Source organism: Furipterus horrens, unplaced genomic scaffold, assembly GCF_987537825.1.
Source record: "Furipterus horrens unplaced genomic scaffold, mFurHor1.1.pri manual_scaffold_7, whole genome shotgun sequence".
NCBI classification, from domain to species: domain Eukaryota; kingdom Metazoa; phylum Chordata; class Mammalia; order Chiroptera; family Furipteridae; genus Furipterus; species Furipterus horrens.
In genome coordinates, this window is record NW_028327177.1 from 144,200,835 (window position 1) to 144,220,363 (window position 19,529).

Consider the following 19,529-nt stretch of genomic DNA (forward strand, 5'->3'; position numbering starts at 1 on the left):
AGGCCCCACCACGGGCAGAAGGCGGGTCTGTGGGAACGTTTATCCTGGTCACCGGCGAGCACGGAGCTGAGCTCTCCCACCACCCGCCGGAAGACGATGCGGCAGATAAAACGAAACAGCAGGAGCGTGCGGTCTGAGCGGAAGCTGTCTCATCGGTTACACTAAGCAGCAGGTGGGGTGATGTTTGAGCAGGTAAGTCTGAGTCCATGGAGTCTAAATTCTGAATCGAGAGACGTCTCTTTCATTCGGGTTTCCACAGCGGAACAGAGGCCGTTTTCACAGCACCCCGAGAACACGGGGGTCTGAGCCAGGAGAACGGAGAGGCAGCCCCATGAGCCCCCGTTCCCCTCCTGCAGGCCTGGTCTCAGTGCTGGGGACGGGAATCTCAGAGCCGGGTTGTGACTCTCCTTACGGGAGGAAGAGCAGCGTGCTGTGCCCCGCACGTGACTGACACAGGCTGTGGCCGTCTGTGTGAGCTTTGAAAATGAAACCATGCAGAAAGTCACTTCTGGGTCACCTTCACTCAGGACTTTCCGTGGGTGAGACCGTGGACAGGTTCCGTAGCCGGAGTTCCCGGCTCGGTGCAAGGGATGCACAGTCACACCATTGTTTTCATTGATCTCCGCTCGTTAGCGCCAAGTGAGAGGCATAATTGGGCCCTAATTACCCTGGCATCTGAGGAAGGCGTAGCCTCGTTTTCCATTTGGCTCCAAAGTCTTCTCAATAATTAAGTCACGTCTCTCCTGCTATCTAATTGAAGAACCTGAAAGAGATGAGAGTGGAAAAACCCCGCCCCCGCTCTCCGCACTGACCCGCAGCCGGCAGCTGGGTTCCCATCAGGACCCAGTCGTGGGGGGGTCGGGGGGGCAGAGATCGGAGCAAACAGCAGCCCCCCCGCACGGAGCAGGTCCCTCAGCCGCCCACGGCGGCGCAAGCTCACGGCGTCCGGTGTCGAAGATGCGTGGGGGTGGAGGCCTGGCTCTGATCAGCATCAGCGGGGTGGCTGCCCAGCCCCCTCAGAAGCCTGGACGAAGGTGTGTCACTCATAACTTACACTTGCACAGTCCTGGGCAGTTCTCGGAACGCGCAGTAAGGCACCAGCCCCGGGTTGATCGGCTGGGCTCCCCGGCACCCCCCGACACGGCGGGTCCAACCCGGTGCAAATCATTCACCTCTCTGCAGCCCACGTTCTTCCTCTGAAAAACGGAGCTGCCTAAAGCACCTCCCTCGCAGGGTGACTGCGAAGATCCCCCTCATCAGTGTGTGTAAACAGTACAGGAAGGTCGCCGCAGACGGCAGCTCCTGGGTGAGGGTCTCAGAGAGCCGATAAACCTGAGCCCAGTGACGGGCACAGAGCAGCAGCCGGCATGCAGTGGCCCTGGGGCAGACTGTGGCCCACGGCCCCTTCTCCTCCGCTCACATGCTAAGAGTGGCTTTATATTGCTGAAAAATAAAAAGAATAATAATAATTAGTTGCATGTGAAAATTATATAAAATTCACATTTCAGCATCCGGAGTAAGGGTTGCTTTGAAGGGACCCACGCCCGTCTTTTGTGCTCCGACTGAGGCCACACAGGCGCGGCCTTTCCCCGCCGCTGTCTGCAGTACAGCTACACAGTTGTGACGAAGCTCCTCTGTCCTGCAAAGCCAACACTATTTACTCTATGGCCCTTCATAGAAAAGGTTTGCTAAACCCTGGGATGGACGTAAAAGTTATAAGATCAGGACCCCACAGTGGGACAATCAAGGAATAAGGAACCAGAAGTCAGTGCCCAGATACTGGAGAGGAAATTAGAGCCACGCTCTGGAGCCACACAGACCTGGATTCAGTCCCGGCTCCAAACATGTGCGTCTGGTAACCGTGGACAAATCACCAGAACCTGCCATTGTCCAGCCTCCTGCCCTGGAAATGGGTTATAACAATAATGCTCCCTTCTTCAAGGTTGTTTCAGGGATGTGCTAACCGACGTACAAAACACCGAGTCTTCAGTAAGTATTGAATGAAGTTCAAGAACTCAGGCCTGAGAATCAGGGACACAAGTCCAAGTTGAGGAGGACAGAGGGCGGAACCGGAGGGAAGAGGAGGGACAGGGAGACAGCCCGGCAGGGCCTTCCGCTCATTGGCAGCCGCCTGCCCCCGGGCGTGACCCGAGCTCCCAGCTTCGGCTGTATCTAGGATCCGTGTTTGTCCCCAAGGGTGTAGTCAGAGCAGGAGCACGCGGAGGGGACTGGAGGGGACGTGTCCTGCTAGGTCTGAAGTATCAGAAGTATCGGTGACACTGCCGGGCAGGCTTGAGCAGCTGGCAGCCCCCAAGGGCAGTGGTGGTCGCTCACGTTCAGGGGGAGACTGGGAGGCCACGAACAGGACAGGGACAGACCTGGTGTCCACCTAACGGCCATCCCACACCTGACCCATCGCTCACGCCCAGGGGAGTCTGGGAGGCAAGTGTTTACCTTGTTGGCTTGGTGACAAGAAAGAGACGCATTGTTCTCAGAAGTGATCAGCAAAATGCCATTTGGCCCCAACCAACTCCCATGGAAAATTCAAGACCTTTCACAACGTCTACATTTCCCGTGACATCAGCACGCGATGCAGAACATGTGTGTCGTTACCGAGGCGCAAACAAGGCTTCATGGCGTAAATCATTGATCTGCTCTGGAGCAGATGCGAGACGAGACGTGGGGGAGGGACAGAAAGCCAGGAAAGAGACGGATCTGAAAGAAACTCGATTTACAGGCACAATTAAATCCCTATGAAATAATCCGGGCCAAATAACAGTAATTTAAACAGGCTGACTATAAATTAGAGAAAATTGAGTTCACTGGAGTTGTTTAATGGCAAGGGGGCCGGTAATTCTAAAGCCGTGTACCTCACGCTGCCCCCGGCGGACAGCTGACCTGATCTTCCATGTGACAATCCCGTGGATGGAAGTTAGGAGTCTCGCTGCAGGACAGGAAGGAGGCTTGCCCTTTGGGTGTTCGGTAGAAGCAACCCAAACAACAAACTCGAACAAAATGAGGCATCATTGGGTTACCGCCCTCTCCTGCAGGGCACGTGGGCACACACATGCACGCACACATGCGTGCACATATATGCACACATGCATGCACACACATGCATGCACGTACACCCTTTACCATTGTCCCTAACAGGCCACATCGCCTGCCCTGACTGAAGCGCCAGCTCCTGCCTGGCCCCGCTGCTGTGACGGCCACGAGGCCTCCCGTTTGCCTCCCTCGTCCCTTCCATCCGTCCTCAAACCCAGACTTCAAACCTGGGCCAGAGAAACGGCTTCTCCCTGAGCAGGCGTGTGCTCCACTGTTGAGAACAGACGGATTTTGCCAAAACAAACCGGCTTCCAAATAAAACAGAATGACTAATCTTGCGGAGTTTGGAACATCTTAGATTTGTTTTCACTTTCTTTTCTACCTCCCGTTGCTCCTGAGTCCGGGTAGCAGCGCAGCGCGGGCGCCTCTGCTCTCTGACACTGGCGGCGTGGGAAGCGGGGCTGCTCTGGACACACGGGTCTGAGAAGCCGGCAGGAAGGAGCACGGCCCGGGCTCTTCGTCCCCGGTGCCAACGGCTCAGAGCGCGGGGAGGGCCAGTCTCACAGCCACCTTGGTGCCCGCCAGGTGCCACACTGACTCTGACGTCTCTGGACACACTTTAAATCTGCGGACGTCCACGGTGCGGCAAGGCCTTGTCTGCAAACCGACCACCGTTTCCTTCGCTGTTCGTGGGTGGGACTGTCTCTCCCCAGAAACGACCTCGGACGCCGGTGCCGAGAGGAGCCCGTGAAGCAGAGGTGCCCTTCACTTCCACACGGACGCAGACTCTTCCCACGGCCCTGGAGAGATGGAGCCGTCTGTTCTGTGTTTCGCACCTCTGAGTCACGGGCGCAGAAAAACACTGTCACTCCGAGGGAAGTGCTTGCGTACGCACAGTGACGACGGCTGCCGAGCAGCCGGGCTTTAGAAGAAGCAGGAACGGCCTTTGGTGGGTAAGAATTTGCAGCAAGTTGAGAGAGACCGAGACTCGCACCCCGGTCACGGAGCCGCTTCAGTTCCAGGTGTAGCCATGTGGCGCTGTGGTTTCAGGCAGAAAATGTCGGGGACTTTCACCAAGGTCGCGTACAGTGGCGGGCTGCTCAGCTCAGACAGGGCTCTTCCCCCGGACTGGTAGGTGGTCTGTTTGCTCCGACTCCCCTGCGTGCCGGAGACGCATGTGGTGACCGAACCAGGAATGTTCCCCGTGAGGCCTGAATCTAGCTGCTGAATTAGTCTCCCGCTGAACTCTGAGCAGACATCCTCGTCTCTCAGTGAAGCGGGACTGAGTCTGATGCAAATGTGCATTCTGCCAAGTCCATTACAAAATACCATTCGATAATACTCTGATAGTAATAAGTTTCCTCTCAAAAGTCAAAAAAGGAATAAACAAAATTAGTTGTCTGAGATCCAAATTAAATGCCCGACGGACAGACTTTAAATGTTTTCTAGCAGGATGCGGTCTTGTCATTTTGGCCAGTTTTAAACCTCTTGGATTGTTGCACAAAAAAAGAAAGAAAACAAATTTAAAGAGACGTGGTTAAAGAAAGTAATATCGTTATGAAAATTGTGCTAGAAAATCACGAGGACAGACGGAAATCCATAGAAAAGAGAGAAGACCTTCAACAAAGCCAGGAAGCAACTGACTGCAGGATGTGAGACTTTTGCAACATCAGAGACGCAGTGATTCAAGTGATGCAAACATCGCACATACTTTCCTTCAGCTTTTAATGAGTTCATGAGACACACGCCCCAATTAGCACTCTGGGCATGTTTGGTCTTAAGTCACTTCCAAATTTACTAAGAAATGTCAAATCAACTTTTTAAAATTAAACTTGTGAGGATATTTTTAACTTTCTATATCTGTCAAAGAAGAGTTTCATCTAGGCATGAAACATTAGTTTCTATGAGGATATATGGAATTTCAGTTATGTTAGTTAAAATTCAAAAGTCAATGGAACTTTAAAACAAAAGACAGATGCTTTCTTTATTGCTTTGCTCTTCGTAAGAGTCGTAGTGAGCTGCTGGTGCTCAGCGTTCTCCGGCAGATTCCGTGAAAAGTAGCGTGAGCACTGTTACCAGTCATTTAATGTGTGTGCAAATGCTTGCGATCATCACCAGTGCGTGGAACTGTTTATGAAACTAGAACGCAGTGATACTCAGGATGTTGTGTACTCTGCCAATGCCCTTGGTTGGGCCATGGAAAAGTTTTATAAAACTTTAACATCGAGCCAAGTTTTTCCTGATACCATGTAAGTGCTTGCTAGACACTCAATTATCCAAACCAAGAGACGGCGGGATGGTTTCCATCCTTCACCACCATCACACTCATATGGACAAGCTAACTTGCAAGCCTCACACATGTCCTTGTGGCAACTGAACATAATGGACACCTGCAGGCTACCCCAGCTAACGACAGCAGAATACACATTTTTCTCAAGCTCACGTGAAACATTTACCAAGACGGGTCACCTTCTGGGCCATAAATCACACCTTCATGAGTTTAAAAGATTAGAAATCCCAGTGTCTGCTGCCAGACGTACGACATTGTGTCCGTTTCAGGCGTACGGCCTCCCGACTCCGTATCCGTGTGCGCTGTGAGGTGATCGCCAAAACAAATCTGCTTCACACCCATCACTGAACAAAAGGTTCTTCTTGTGACTTTTAAGATCTACTCTCTTGACAACTTTTAAATACACAGAAGAAGTATTAGGAACTATAGCCTCTATGCGGCACATTATTCTCCATACGTTATTTACTTTATAGTGATTGTGACATGTCCATTTAGGTCATCCTGGGGAGGGACGTCCCGCTCCGGAGAGTGGGGCTGACACGGGTGCTGTGCATGTGTGAGGCGGGACGCATTTAGGACATATCAGTGCCGCCCTCTGAATTCCGTCGTGAAACAAAACTGCTCTAAGAAAGAGTCTTGACATTTTAAAAAGCTTCTGAGAAAGCTAAACAAGTCTAGGAGTTTATGTTAAAATGTGAACTCACAATACATACCAAGAGTAATAATCTTATACATTTTCTAAGGAGTCAGTATGCAGACAATAGTAATTATAATTGGTAGCCTCACATAAATTGGCTGTAAAAACTACAAGAAAAAAAACCGAGGAGTATCATGTTGATGTTAAAAAATTTAGAGTTGTTTTTCACTTCATGTTCTAGCCTTTTGGATTTGGTGTTAATAATCCCGAATTGACAAAGAGCAGCAAATTTATGTGGACACGCATGTAACTGCATGTGCTTTTGCTTCAAAGAGAACTCAATTCACTAAAAGAAATAAACGACTTTTGTCATTGTGGATGCAAATATTAAAAAAAATTTCTTGCTATTTAATTCAATAATTAGAAAACATTTAGGTATGTTTGAAACAACTTAGGTATGAGAATCTACTTTTTCAAATGTAACTTTTATGAAATCTAAATATGGATCAAAAATCTCTAGTGAAAATATTCAGAAGTGTTTTAATGGTAAAATGCACATCAAACTTCGGACTTAGTATGAAAAATTGATAACATCTAATTAAAAATTTTTATATTGATTACATGTCAATATGATAATATGGATTTACACTATTAAATAAAATGTATTATTAAAATTAATCTTACCTATTTCTTTTTACTTTTCAAATGTGGCTGCTAGAAACTTTGCTATTGGACTGTGGCCATGGGACAGTGTCAGCCGCGAGGTGTGACACCTTCAAGGTTCACATGTGCTGCCTGCACAGTCCCAGATTTTCTCAGCTATTAAGAAAGTGTGACAGCTCAGGCTGGTTTGGTTCAGTGGGTTGGAGCGTCGTCCATACACCAAAAGGTCGTGGGTTCGATTCCCGGGCAAGGCACATGCCTCGGTTGTGGGCTCAGCCCGTCAAGGCACGTATAGGAGGCAGCCAACTGATGTTTCCTTCTCACGCTGACCTCTTCCTCTCTCTGTATCTCCCTCCCTCCCTCTCCCTCTGTGCATCTACCTTCCTCTCTCTAAAAAAAGCAATGACAAAATGTCCTTGGATGAGGACAGAAAGAAAAGGAAGTATGAAGATACTCAAAATCTGAAATATAGCTTCTATTTTTGGCTCAGGAATTCCCTCAAATTTTAACGTGCAAATTTGGAATAGTCATGATTTTACAATCTGCCCGATTACATCAGCATCCTGGGTGATTAATATAGAGATTCCTGCAGCTGAAAAATAAGTGAGGTTTAAGAAGATTTTGAAAGCTTTCTTGTTTTTTAAATTATGGCAAAATATACATAGAAGTTTCCACTTTCTCATATTCATGTGGACCGTTCAGTGGCACTGAGCACAGCCACACTGTTGGGCCACCCTCCCCGCCACCATTTCGGGACCTTCCCGTCCCCGCAAACTGACACTGTCCTCACGGCACCCCAGCTGCCGGCCCCTGCCCCGCCGCCCCCCGCAAGGACTCTCCGCCTGTGAATCTGTCCCCTCCGGGACCTCACGTCAGGGGAATCGTACAGCGTTTGTCTTTTCGTCCTGGGAAAGCTTTGGTCGTGTCTTTCAGCAGAGGAGGCCTCAAAATGCGACCCCGTTCCCGTCGGGCCGTCACTCAGAGGGAGGGAAGGCTGTGCTCAGTCAGCTCTGGGCGGTGGTCAATTTCTGTGACGCTGCTTCTTTCTAAGGAACAGTCAGGCTCAAGTGAGAAAAATGTTGGCGGCTCTGCCAGGAAACGGGAGGTGACGTTACGGGAATCCGCAAGGTCCTCGAGGAAACCCTCCGTTACCTGGTGGGGGGACGGCCCTGCCCGTGGCAGCACCGGGAGCCGACGTCGGGACTCGGGACGGGGCCGCGCTGGTCTCAGCGGGAGGGGTGGCGTGGAAGCGGCTCCATCGCGGTCTCCGCTCACCCACCGACATGCGGGCTGCGGACGCTCCCTCCTCAGCCTTGCGTTTTCCAAGAGCAAAGCCACACAGCCTAACATCTATGGGCTGTCAACTCATTCTGTGCTCCTATGTTTTCTCGACGCTACAAAAGCTGTTTACATGATCTGTACGTAAGCGAGGCCTGTAAACACTTCAGTACAAGCCCGTGTGTTTATAAACACCCCGGACAGGAAAGGGCGAGGGGGCAGCGCGAGCAGAGTCAGTGACCCTTTGCTTCGACCCCTCTGGACAGACGCCTCGCTTTCCTCGGACATCCTCCGGGGGGCAAAGCAATGTTTTAAGTGGGGGCGAGGGGGTTCCTGAGGCCCGGTTCCAGCACGTGTGGAGGCTTCTCCCGCTAACGAGCGCGGCTCTGGGAAGTCCACTCGGTTCTGACGTTTCCACCTGGAGGCGGAATCAGATCCTGGCTTGGGGCGCGGACCTCACGTCACCCTGAGCCCCACCAGCTGGCTGCCAACCAGAGGCCCCGCACGCCTCCTCGGGGTGATCGATTTGTTAGATCAGGACGCGGGAAAGGCCATGAGCACGTTTGTTACAGAGGATGGGGGGATGAGAAACACGGCCAGATGGGGGCGGGGAGGCAGGGTGGGGGGCAGCCCGGACTAAGGTACTGTGTCCTCCTGGGGCTTGGAGCCAGCCGGCGGCCCAGGGAACCGGTGACCGAGAAGCGTCCTGGTTCCTCCACACGAGCTCCCAGAAAGGGGCTGGGAGCTGCCCTGCTGGGCGCAGGGGCCACGTGTGTGCTCGCGACTGACTCAGCCGTTGGCCATTGAGACGGAGTCCCCCTCCGGCCCCTCTGCCGTCCTGGAAACTGGGCAGTGGGACTGAAAGTTCCAATCCTGCAACCACAGGGTTGGCTCCTATGGACAACCAGTCGCCACCCTTGGGTGGGGTCCCAAAGCCACCTCATTAGCATAACAATCAACACCACGTGGCCCCTGAAAACACTGCTCTGAACGACAATACAAACTGCTTATAAATCGGTGTCATGGGGGTGGAGGAGTGAGATAACATGGGGACAGTTCTGAGCCCAGTTTCAAAGTAGTGCCAAATCCCAGTGAGTTATTGGAGGTGAGACCTAAAAGCAGAAAAGGAAATGGCTCCCGGTTGTGACAGAGGGAAGGACGGGCAAAACCTTCACGTTTGCGGCGCCATCTCACCGCTGCTTAACCGCCGGCACTGAGGCCGGGCGACGGCGTGCGTGATGCGCCCGAGGTCACGGCCGGGGACCGGGGACCGCCAGCCAGTTCCCCTGCTTCACCCCGACTGCATCCAGCCCACATCTGCCCCTCCAAACAAACAACTTTCATTTGTTTTTCCTTCATAAAAGCAGGAAGTATCTGCATTTCCAAAGAAAATATTTATGTATTTTTAAAGTGGATTCTAAGACCCATTGGATACACAACTTAAAACAAACACCCTGCCCCTGGCCACGGCCCCTTGGAGGCCCCAGCTCTGCCCTCCCCGTGCAAGCAGGCCGCAGGCTTTGCTCCTGATGAAAGACGGTCCCGTGTGATCGGTTACCTAGTCCCTGAAGGAGTCTGTGCTCCTTCCTTTCAGTCACGTCATCACACGGGACCCTCACGGAACCAAAACCCAGCACAACAGCTCAAGCGGGAGGCAGACGTGGTTGGAAAACCGTAATGTTGTGTTTCGGTTATTTTTGGTGGAAAAGGGATGCATGGACAGAGAGCATTTTCAGGGTTCCGTTTTCACTTCCACACGGGAGGGGGACTCCGTTTTCTCTGGCCAGCCTTGCGCTCTCTGCCCACATCCACGGCGCGAGCGCGATGGCCGCTGCAGGGCCACCACCTCAGGACCGCGTCCTCCCTCCGGGACCGGAGAAAGCCAGGGGCACCGGAGAAAGATAACACAGCTCCAGGCACTTTACAAACGTGTTAAAGTCGGCGCAGGTGGGATAAATCCACGTGGGGCCTCAGCTGCTCAGTTTGAATGGACTTTGCTGCTGGGAGAACGCACCCCCTGGGTTCTGCCCAGTCACGCTGGTTCATTGGCTGATGTGAATTTCAAGGAGTCTTGTTCGTTCGATTAAAGAAATAGCGGTAGCTCCTGTTGAGTTTAAGCCAAATAAAGTGTCACAAACAGGAGCCACGAGGAACACAGTATCTCGGTGCTCCCGAAACAGCCACGCTCCCCAGTGGTGGGTGGGCTTCTCCTGCCGCTCCCTCGTCACAAGCCCGCACTCGCACTGCCAGCCAAAGCAAGCGCCTTCATCCTGCCACACGGTCACTGTCACCTCGCCGCCGCCGGTCGGGGCAGAGGACAGAGGATGGTGGACGGGACCTGCCATCAGCGAGCGGGGCTTCGGGCCAGGGCGGCCCGTCGGGCTCTCCTCTGACCCCCTCTGCGAGGTGGGGGCCGCCCTCAGCTCTGTCACTGGCCACCAGGCCTGGGGGCCGTCAGGGTCCACACCAGAAACCTGCGTACAAGTCAGTGCTGCCCACACGCTGGCCGGTGAGCATCGCCCTGGCCCCACCGGAAGCCGTCCTGTGGATGACTCGCCCTGGTTGTCCCCTCAGACCTCTTAGCCAGGCCACATGCTTCTGGCAGGTGCACGTTGTTACTGTTTCACCGAGACAGCGGCGCGTGCTTATTACAGAGAACTCGAGGTCACCGTGTCAATGCCAGGGAGTCCTCACACCTGCAGGCCGCATCCAGAGCCACACCCTTTACTGGGACAACACCCAGCGCCACCCTCTCCTCCACAGACTAACCCGGGGGCCTGGGCTGGCGGTCCTGCCTGGTCCCCGCCATGGTCCCTGCCCTCGCTGTCCCCTGTTGGCGGTCACCTCCGAGGGCCTGGTCCTATGTCACTCAGCGCGGAGCCTCTGACGGCAGAGGGACTTCTTCACTCCCACCCAGCCCGCCTCCTTCTGCCTTGTGGGCGAGGCCTCCTGCTGACTGTGTGGTGTCTGCAGGGGGACAGTCGTGGGTGACAGGGTGGATGTGTCCCCAGAGAGCGGATGGGAGGGGCACTGACCAGGGCTGAGAAATGGGGGAGAAGTGGCCGCAGTCCAGCCAAACCACCAGGAAGGACATGGCCAGGGACCCGTGGCCACCAGGAGCCACGGGAACCCACAGGTGACCAGTGAATCCTGTGTCATTTTCAGAGGACACGGATTCCATTCTTCTGTTGACTCCTTTTCAACCACTGACATGTATAAAATTTATTCTCAGGTCGCTGGCCCTGGGCGGAGTTTGTATGACCCTCGGCCTGGGTCACATGACTGAATCGTGTCTGCAGTCACATCGGGCTCCTTTCACCGAGCATGAAGCTTCCACATGGGGACAGAGGGCTCGTCCCTGCCGGGGACACGCCGTGGCCCACCTGGTGACGGCTGCGTCCCACGGTCGGCAGCCATTGTTTAACCTGCTGCCCTTGAAAATGTCCCTTTTTATGGTTCGCATGTGATCCCACCCAGGCTCCTCTGGGCTCTCCCCATGCTGACTCGCAGGGAGGGGCCCCCGAAAGGGAAGGAGCCCTGCAGCCAGGAGCGCAGGCGGCTGACCGGGCCCCCGAGGTGGCCCGGCCTGAGGCCTCCTTCCTCCCTGCCGACCGCGGGCAGCCAGCCCGCCGGGTCCCTGTGTGGTGCCGTCCTCGGCCCTGCTCCCACCCCGGGCCGTGAGCGTGCTGTGCCCACACCTGGCTGAGACCCTTCTCTCCCCATTCACTCCCCTGGGAGCTCTTCCCACAAACCTCATCTAAGGCTCTACTTCCGGGCACCCGCCTGCGCCATCAGGTCACAACAAGCATCTTAAAATCGTGCCCCCCAAGGACAGTGGGCTGACCCTGAAGCCCACATGGGGCATCGCTGTCGGTGGCTGCCCCGACGCCAGCAGAGCATGGACTGGGATGTACCCAGCTGACCCAGGACAGGGGCAGCCTCTGCGGCCACGGTGGGGAGTCTCTGCTGACCGGCAGCCAGACGTTTGCGTGGACAGAGTGTGACCGAAGCAAATGGGCAGAAACCAGCCCAGGTCCAAAGAGGAAGGAGGTAAGGCCCTTCTACAGTAAACACTTCTCTCTCTCCTCCTGTTAGTAACTGGAATTAAGTTAATCGTCAGAACCTTTCAGGTTTGGGAGTCTCAGCAAGTCTGCGGCGCCCTGTCGGCTCTAACAGCCCTCAGGACGGGCAGGGAGCGGCGCGCACAGTTGAGAGCCCTGGTCGCGTCCGGCAGGCCCTGCTGGGGCTCACTTTGTCTCTGAATTGCAGAGTTTATTTTAGGGAGACGTGACTCACTTTCCACGGACTCGCGCAGCTGGTTAGACCAGTAAGGGGCTGTTTCTGCTCCTTGAGAGATGCTCTGGTCAGGAGGGCCTGGAGGCTGGGACAGGCCTCGGGCGCAGTGATGCTGTCACGGTGTCTCCCCAAGGAGGGTCTGGGGGCTGCCTGCATCCACACAGTGACGCTGTGACCGGGTCCCCCCAACTCCAGGTTCAGTCACCCCAAGTTGTTTATCGTGGGACTCCAGCCGTCTGGGGGACAGGAACATGGGAGAGGCGCACCCGCCTCTTAAAAACACAGGTTTGGGAGTAGCCCAGACTCCCTCCTGCCACCGTCCACCCCTGCCCGTGTGCCACGTGCCCCTCAGTATGTCACTGCGTTGTCCCTGGCCGGGTGGCCTCATGCCATGGATGAGGGCCAGGGTGGTCGCCAGCGTCCTGCCACAGAAGTCTTCAGCTCCGCACTGTGGGGGTCCCCTGGGGGCCTGGCAGCCGCTCCCTGGGGTCTGAAATTCTGCTCAGCCTCTCACACCCAGAGGGCAGGAAGGGCCCCGCAAGGATCTCCTGTGCTGACTCTGTCACAGATAAGGGACAGCAAGTGCCAGGACATGAAGGGGGACAGCCCGATGACCTGCTGCTGGAGACTTCCTGACACCATGTTGTGACCTGTCTTCCCCACGCACCCCCATTCTGTGGGACCTCGTAACCTGTCCTGCCCGCTCCTAATTCAGGGCTCCCCAGCCACTTGGTACCCCTTCCCTCCGTGACTCAGAGCCTGAAGTGGGGGGCAGGGAGAGGGGATGGCGAGTGTCTGCAGCTTTTTTGGAGATGGATGTGGCTGAACAGTGTTTTTCATGGGAGAGTCACAGGTAGAGACATCGTGAGTGCACGTGGGGTCTGGGGCGCATATGCGGGACGGGGCCTTGCACGCATGTGCTCATGGATGTACACATGCATGCACACACACGCGCAGGGAGCTCTGGAGCACTGCCGTTTTCTTCCGAGGGGAACGGAATCTGGTGCGGGGTCCTCAGCAGAGTGGCTCAGCCTCCCTCCAGCTCAGACAGATCGCTGGCAGCGGCCGCGGGGGGCGTGGGGGCGGGCAGGGGGCAGGCAGCGTCGGAGACTCCCGCGTCGTCCGGGCAGCAGGCCGCGCCCTGGACGAGAGCAGAGACCCCGAGGCGAAGTGAATGGCGGTGGGAGAGAGTTCGGGGGAGAAGCCGCAGACCGAAGTCCCTTTTAGGGATCGAGAAGAAAATTAAAGAAAATGCAACCGCCGCCGTCACCATGGGGCAGCTACTGCAGCCCTGCGGGTCCTGCTCTGCCACGTCCCTCTGTCCTTCCAGGACTCACAGGTGCATCCTCTTCTCTGGGAAGAGCTGTCAGGTCCTCCCAAACGCGAGGCCCAGGCTGCGCCCCTGGACTCCACAGGCCCTGCTTGGCCCACACCAAGTGTGTGTGCTGAGACCGACAGGCCACCGCAGGGACAGCGCCCCAGCGTGACCACCAGGAGCAGAATGTGGCGCCATCGGTGACTTCGAGCGGCAGGACGCACCGGTGCTTGCGCCACGGCCCGTCTCCTTTCCCGTCAGCGCACTGTGCGCGTTTATTGAGCACCGACTGTACGCCAGCCCTGGGGACATGCAGGTGAACAAGCCGTGGCCTCAGACAGCCTCCCTCAAAGAGCTCTCCAGTTCCGGTCAGCAACGGGGCAGCGCACGTTTCTCATGTGTTCACGGTGGGTCTCCAGGGACGGGACCCCATGACAGGGCCCCTGTGACACCCTGCGGCTTTGACTTCGCGTTTGGCCTCCAGGGACTCCACCGGACGGTAACTACCTTTCAAGGGGCTGCCAGGCGGAACCAGCCCCGTTTCTCCTACAGGGAGAGGACGCCACCTTGCTTATTTGGGGGACATCATAGCTGTTCTAGTGACTGACTGGCAAACTCGCAGCCCAGCGAAGAGCTCCAGGATGGTCCACGTGCATCTCCGAAGCAGCCTTGTCTCTCTCTAAGTCCTTTCGGTGGGTGGCAGGGGGGGAAATCCCTCCCTGGCCCCTGGCCGTCTGTCTGCACAGCCTCGGTCTGCAGACACTTGAGAGCATCCTGGAATCCCGGGTGAGCCTCGGCACAGGTGCAGGAGACCATGGGACGGAGGACGATGGTGCCAGCCCTAGGCACACTGGCTCCTCACAGCCACCACCTCGGGCTGTGGCTGAGCTCTCCCAGCCCCTGAGCATGCCACTCCCCGCACACGGGCATGCCAGGTGACACACGGACCCTCCTGGCACATCCCTGCGGGGCAGGCACGAGGAGAGCCCCTCCTGTGACAGACAGGAGCCTGGGGGCAGAGCGGACATGCCACGTCTGCCGCCGAGGTGAGCGGAACCAGGATGTGCCGGGGGCGTTCCTGTCCCCAAGCCCGTGTGACACGCCACATCCCCTTTGTCCAAAGCACTGCCACGCATCGAGCGCCTGTGCGTGGGAAAGCCCGCGTCACTGCGTCACTGTGATGGTCTTGATGTGAAGTTCAGCAGCTTCTCTTCAGAAAGGCCATGTATTCGAAGACCACAGGGGCAGCCAGCTGGGGCCCGTGGGCCCAATCCCACGCCCCTGACAACAGCATTTTATCGGAAACAGCCTCGGCCGCACCTTTACACATGGCCTGTGCCCTCTCTGCTGCACGGTCATGGCAGGAACGGCGTGGCCCTCAATGCCAAAGGTATTCACTGTCAGGACAGTCATGCGTGTTGTTTCTGTGATGAAGTTCATCCTAATGAAGAGACTGGTGGTATTTGATGGCTCAGGTCATTCCCACTGTTAATTATATTATATATTATTTGTTCAATTCAATACATTTTTATCAAATTATCCCCCTCCCCCCAAAAAAGGCCAGAAGTCCCTTTGTGGGGTTTTTCACAGAGAAGAAACTGCTGCACCCCCAAGTAAAGTGGGGAGTGGGGAGCCTCTTTTACCACCATGTGGGGGTGTTCAGATTGTTGGCTTCACGCCTGATTCCATTTACAAATGGGGTCCCCGCCAGCTAGTGGCCCAGGGTCCCCGTGTCCTGCAGTTCAGAGAAACATCAGAAGCTCTGTCGCTCCCAGACGGGGGAGGCCAGGACGAGCGCCCCGACCCAGCTTTATCTTCATCTTGCAGTGGCGCAGCCCGCAGGGAAATTACAAGCCACCGAAGACATTCCCACCAGCACGGCCGCCCCCGGGCCTCCAGCGCTTTCATCTCCGCTCCCACTCCCGGCCTCGTCTCCGTCAGCCGTGGCTGCTGGCCAGCGTGGCAGTCGGCCGGCACCTGGACGCATTTTCCATTGGACCTGCCCGGAAGAATGTTCCTGCTGCCGAAGATTTTCCATGACCGTGTTGCCGGGTGAGAGGCAGCCCCGCCGGCGGAGTGAAACGCCTCCCGTCTGCTCCTGCAGGGGGTGGAAAACAGCCCGAAAGGTTCAGGGGACTTTTGTTGGTTGAAGCACAACCGGCTGTCAAACTGGAAACACCGCACCATTGAAGCCTCTTCTCCTTCGTGTTCTGTTTTAGCTTTTTCACTGCTCTGGGCACTAAAACCACAGTTTCAGGACAGGGTTTGAAAGAAAAGGGACGTCTCCGTTCTGCCGGTTGGCTGATGTCTCAAGAATGTTTTGCCTGAGGCCCTCCCAGGAGAAAAATGATAAAAAGAAAAAAGAAGAAACAAGCCCCCACACAATGGGCAGGCCTCTGCCTCGGCAGGGAAAGCTGGTATTTAAATGAAAACAGTGGAGTGGCCTGGGCCGCGGGGGAGGGGCGCTCGGGAGACCTGCCTGTGTGGCTGCCCCTGGCTGCCGTGAGAAGGCCACCCCTGGCCGGCTGAGGCCCTAGGTCACCATAAGCTGATGTCACACTCAGGGTCCCTGCCGCCTGTCACAGCAGGCAGCCGGGATGACGCAGCTGAAGACCTTCTGTGCGGAGGGGCAGCCTCCAAGGCTCCAACAACCCCCAGGAGCCAGGTGGGACCTTCCCCCCAAGCCCGAGATAATGACACTGAGCACCCGCGTCAAGTCTCCAGGGGTGTCTACACGTAAAAATTAGTTAATTAGCAATGATTACCTATGTCAGGTAAGCGCAGATTATCATTATCATAATTCGACAGAGTAAATGAGGGTGCTGAAAGTGCCAGGAGAAAAATTAAAATTAACGAGGCCCCAGATCACAGGCGTGAGCTGCAGGAACTTCACGGAGCTCGCCCAGTTAAAGAAAAAAACATGCCGTAAAGTGAAACTTGAATATTGCAAAACAGACTTTCCAAATTAAAAATGATCAATGTATTAATAAAACCAGTGCTGGGATTCTGTTTTGCATTTATGAGTGGAAACTGCTAGTGTTAGGATTTTATACCTTCCCGGACACTTGGGATGACGGCCACCGCCTTTGATGGAGATTCCACGTTGTCACGGGTCTTCACTCTTCAGATCGCATCCTTGTCTGTTTCCTTCTCAGGAATCACCCGGGGTCACCGCTGCATCAGAAACCTGTTTCAGAAATGCGTTGGGGTCAGTGAATATTTGCGTAAATCGCATTCGGTGACTGTCCGCTGTGAGTCACCGCCCGATGCGGCAGGTTTCTTCTCAACTTGAAAAATTGCATCCGCTTCGGGAACTGTAGCGTCACGTGATTTCGCTCCAGGAGGAGGGTCTGTTGTTTTGCGAGCCATTTTGAATGCATTTATTAAGAAGAGCATTGGATTGCTTCTCACATGCGTTTCCCCCTTCGCTTCCCATCAGGGTGCTGGCAATGGCTGGAGGGCGGCCGGTGTGTTTGAGGGTCACCCGAGACGAGGGGCACCTGTCCCCTTTGGGAGCAGACCTCCTCCGAGAAAGATCGCGGTGGCAGGCGGTTCCGCCTTCCCTGCGTCCCTGGGAGGCCCCTGCATCCTCTCCCTTTGTTTCTGAGCTCTGGGTGAGATGCTGCCCTGCCTCCGGTCCGGGAATGGGTGGGGGACCTCGAGCAGGACGTGTACAGGAACTAGCAGGGCAAGGATGCTCTTTCGGGCGGGAGCAGGGGCTGTGTGTGCAGCCACGGACCTCCCGGGAAGGGAGCCCAGGAAATGCGGAGCAGAGCAGGTTCCCGGGGCTGTGGCCACGCTGCCTGGGCATCACGGCTGAGCATGAGTGTGGACGTTGGTCCGCGGTCCTTGTGGGCAGGTACTGAGGAGCGGACTCGCTGGCCACAGGGGCCGCTCCACGCTGAGCATGCTGAGGACTGGGCCAGACGTCTGCTAAGAGGCCACCCTGTTTGCAGCCCCCCCAGCCGGGTCCCCACCAGCCTTTCACTGTCTGTCTTGTGACATTTGCTGCTCTGGTGGGTGGGAAGCGGGGCCTTGAGGGAAGCGCACCAATGACAACCAGAGGGCGATCCAGCGGCTCTGGGGGGTGTGGGGTTGTTATGGGAACAGTGTTGTAAATGCTGGCATGTACCCCAAACAGGCCACACTGTGGTTTTGGCCCCTCGTGCCGGTGGTGTGAACCTGCGATTAGGGACCTAGAGCTGAGCCGGCCTGGAGCAGGAGCAGGAAGCGGGGGTCATCCCATGGACACGCTGCCCCCACTCCAGGATGGACCTAGGCCTGATCCAGCCACACCCCTCCTCTGCCCAAAGCCCTGCTGCCCCCCCCCGCCCCAGCCCTGGCCCAATCAGTTCAAAGTCCTCCCCAGGCCCCTGAGCCCCGGGGCTTGGCTCCCGCCCACTTCTCTGCCCTGACCTGACTGTTCCCTCCTGTCCCACCTGTCCTCAGTCTGGGCCGGCTGTAACTGAGACACACCCTCCACACCGCCACAGTCCCGCTGCCCGCGCCTGGAATGTCCCGCCGGCCACTCCTCTGGCCAGACCCACTCTTGGGAATGGGCTGCTCTAGTTTCTCAGTCCCCTGTCTGTTCAATTCAGCCACTAAGAAACATGCTGACATTCTAGGAGGGCTTTTTTCTTTTCCTGATACTGAAATTAACCAACGAGGAACGGCTCAGACTCTCCTTCGCCTAAAGAGGCCGGGGCCACCCCCGCCCCATGGCCGCGGCTGCAGCCTCTCCTCGCTTCTTGGGCTGCGGCGGGGCGGGGCCGTTTCTCTAAGAGCTGCCCCCAAGGGACGCACCAGCCTCCCGGGGACAGTGGGCGAGGGGCTGAGCCTGCGTCCCAGAACCAGCTGGGATTGAAGACGATCACCCCGGTGACGTGCCCACCGTGTGACAGCGGGAAGCCCACACGCCTCTGCTGGAAGAACGTGTTTCTGGCCCACAAGCTGAGAACCCGTGAGCAGCACCAGACACACGGACGGAGGACGCGGCACACGCTCACCTGAGCAGCGGCCCGGGTTTCCCAGCCCGTGTGCTGCCGAAGGAGCCGTAGTCGGAGCACTTCAAAGACTCAAAGACAGTCTCTCCCACAGAGACAACCAGGGCTGCCCACGCCGATGGAAGAGCCCTGTCTGGGGACAGCTTCTTAAAGGTCGGGTCCGAACAAGCGACCCCCGGACACCGAGGCAGCCCTTCCACTCGCTGAAGCAGTTAAACGGCAACGGTCAGGGGCTCCGCAGGCACAGGGGGGGCGAAGCAAGAGCAAAGGGACAGAGCCGAGGCTGCCACCGCCTTCCAGGCGTCAGTCACGCGGCCCCAGGACGCTGTGAACCCCGAGGTCTTCCTTCAACACCCAGGGGCGCTGCTGGAGACGGCCAGGGAGGCCCACCGCCCTGGTTGGAAAGGGCCAGGGTCCAGGACAGGCCCTTCAGCCTGACTCAAGGCCTGGCCAGAGGCGCGGCGTCCCCTGGAGACGCTCCAGACGTGCGGGGTCACAACCGCGTCCACGATAAAATCTGAGAATCTCTGCTCCACACACACAGCCCCGCAGGCCACCTTTGGTCTTGTCCCCGCCTGAGCTCCCCAGCTGGAGGTGTCAGGTGGGGGCCAGGCGGCGGGTTCGGGCACAGGGCGGGCACAGGCCGCCCCGGGGCCAAGGGCTCCCCACTGTCCCGGCCGCATTCAGCAGCGACCGTAAGTGCCGGCATAGCGGCCCTAGCGGTTTCGCCTTCAGCAGCCAGGCGCGCGGGGAGGGGGCGGGGAAGGGGCGGGAAGCCGACTGCCCCGCGGGCGGTGGTCCCGGAAGGGGCTCCGCGACGCCAGGCGGGGCGACAGCAGCCTCTTCGGCTCCGGACTCAGCGAGCCTTTCTCAGCTGGAACTCGCCTCCTGCAGCGAAGAGTGCGGAGAGCGAGCGGCGCCCCCGGAGAGGAGGGTGCCGGCTGCGCCGTGGGGGCCCGGCCTCTCGGGCACCGCAGGGCCTCCCTGCAGCCTCCCCGG

At 56.6% G+C, this 19,529-nt stretch overlaps 1 long non-coding RNA gene across 2 annotated transcripts; it reads right to left on the reverse strand.

Annotated features, from left to right (window-relative positions):
• Nucleotides 1-1,140: 1,140 nt before the first annotated feature.
• Nucleotides 1,141-18,826, reverse strand: LOC150005550 (uncharacterized). 2 transcript variants are annotated; one of them, XR_016512458.1, is made up of 3 exons: nt 18,534-18,826; nt 16,581-16,714; nt 1,141-1,443 (listed from the first exon to the last, which is right to left on the reverse strand). It is a non-coding gene; the product is annotated as an uncharacterized LOC150005550 (long non-coding RNA). The 2 variants fall into 2 exon arrangements; XR_016512459.1 differs by lacking the exon at nt 1,141-1,443 and adding an exon at nt 15,308-15,625.
• Nucleotides 18,827-19,529: the final 703 nt, after the last annotated feature.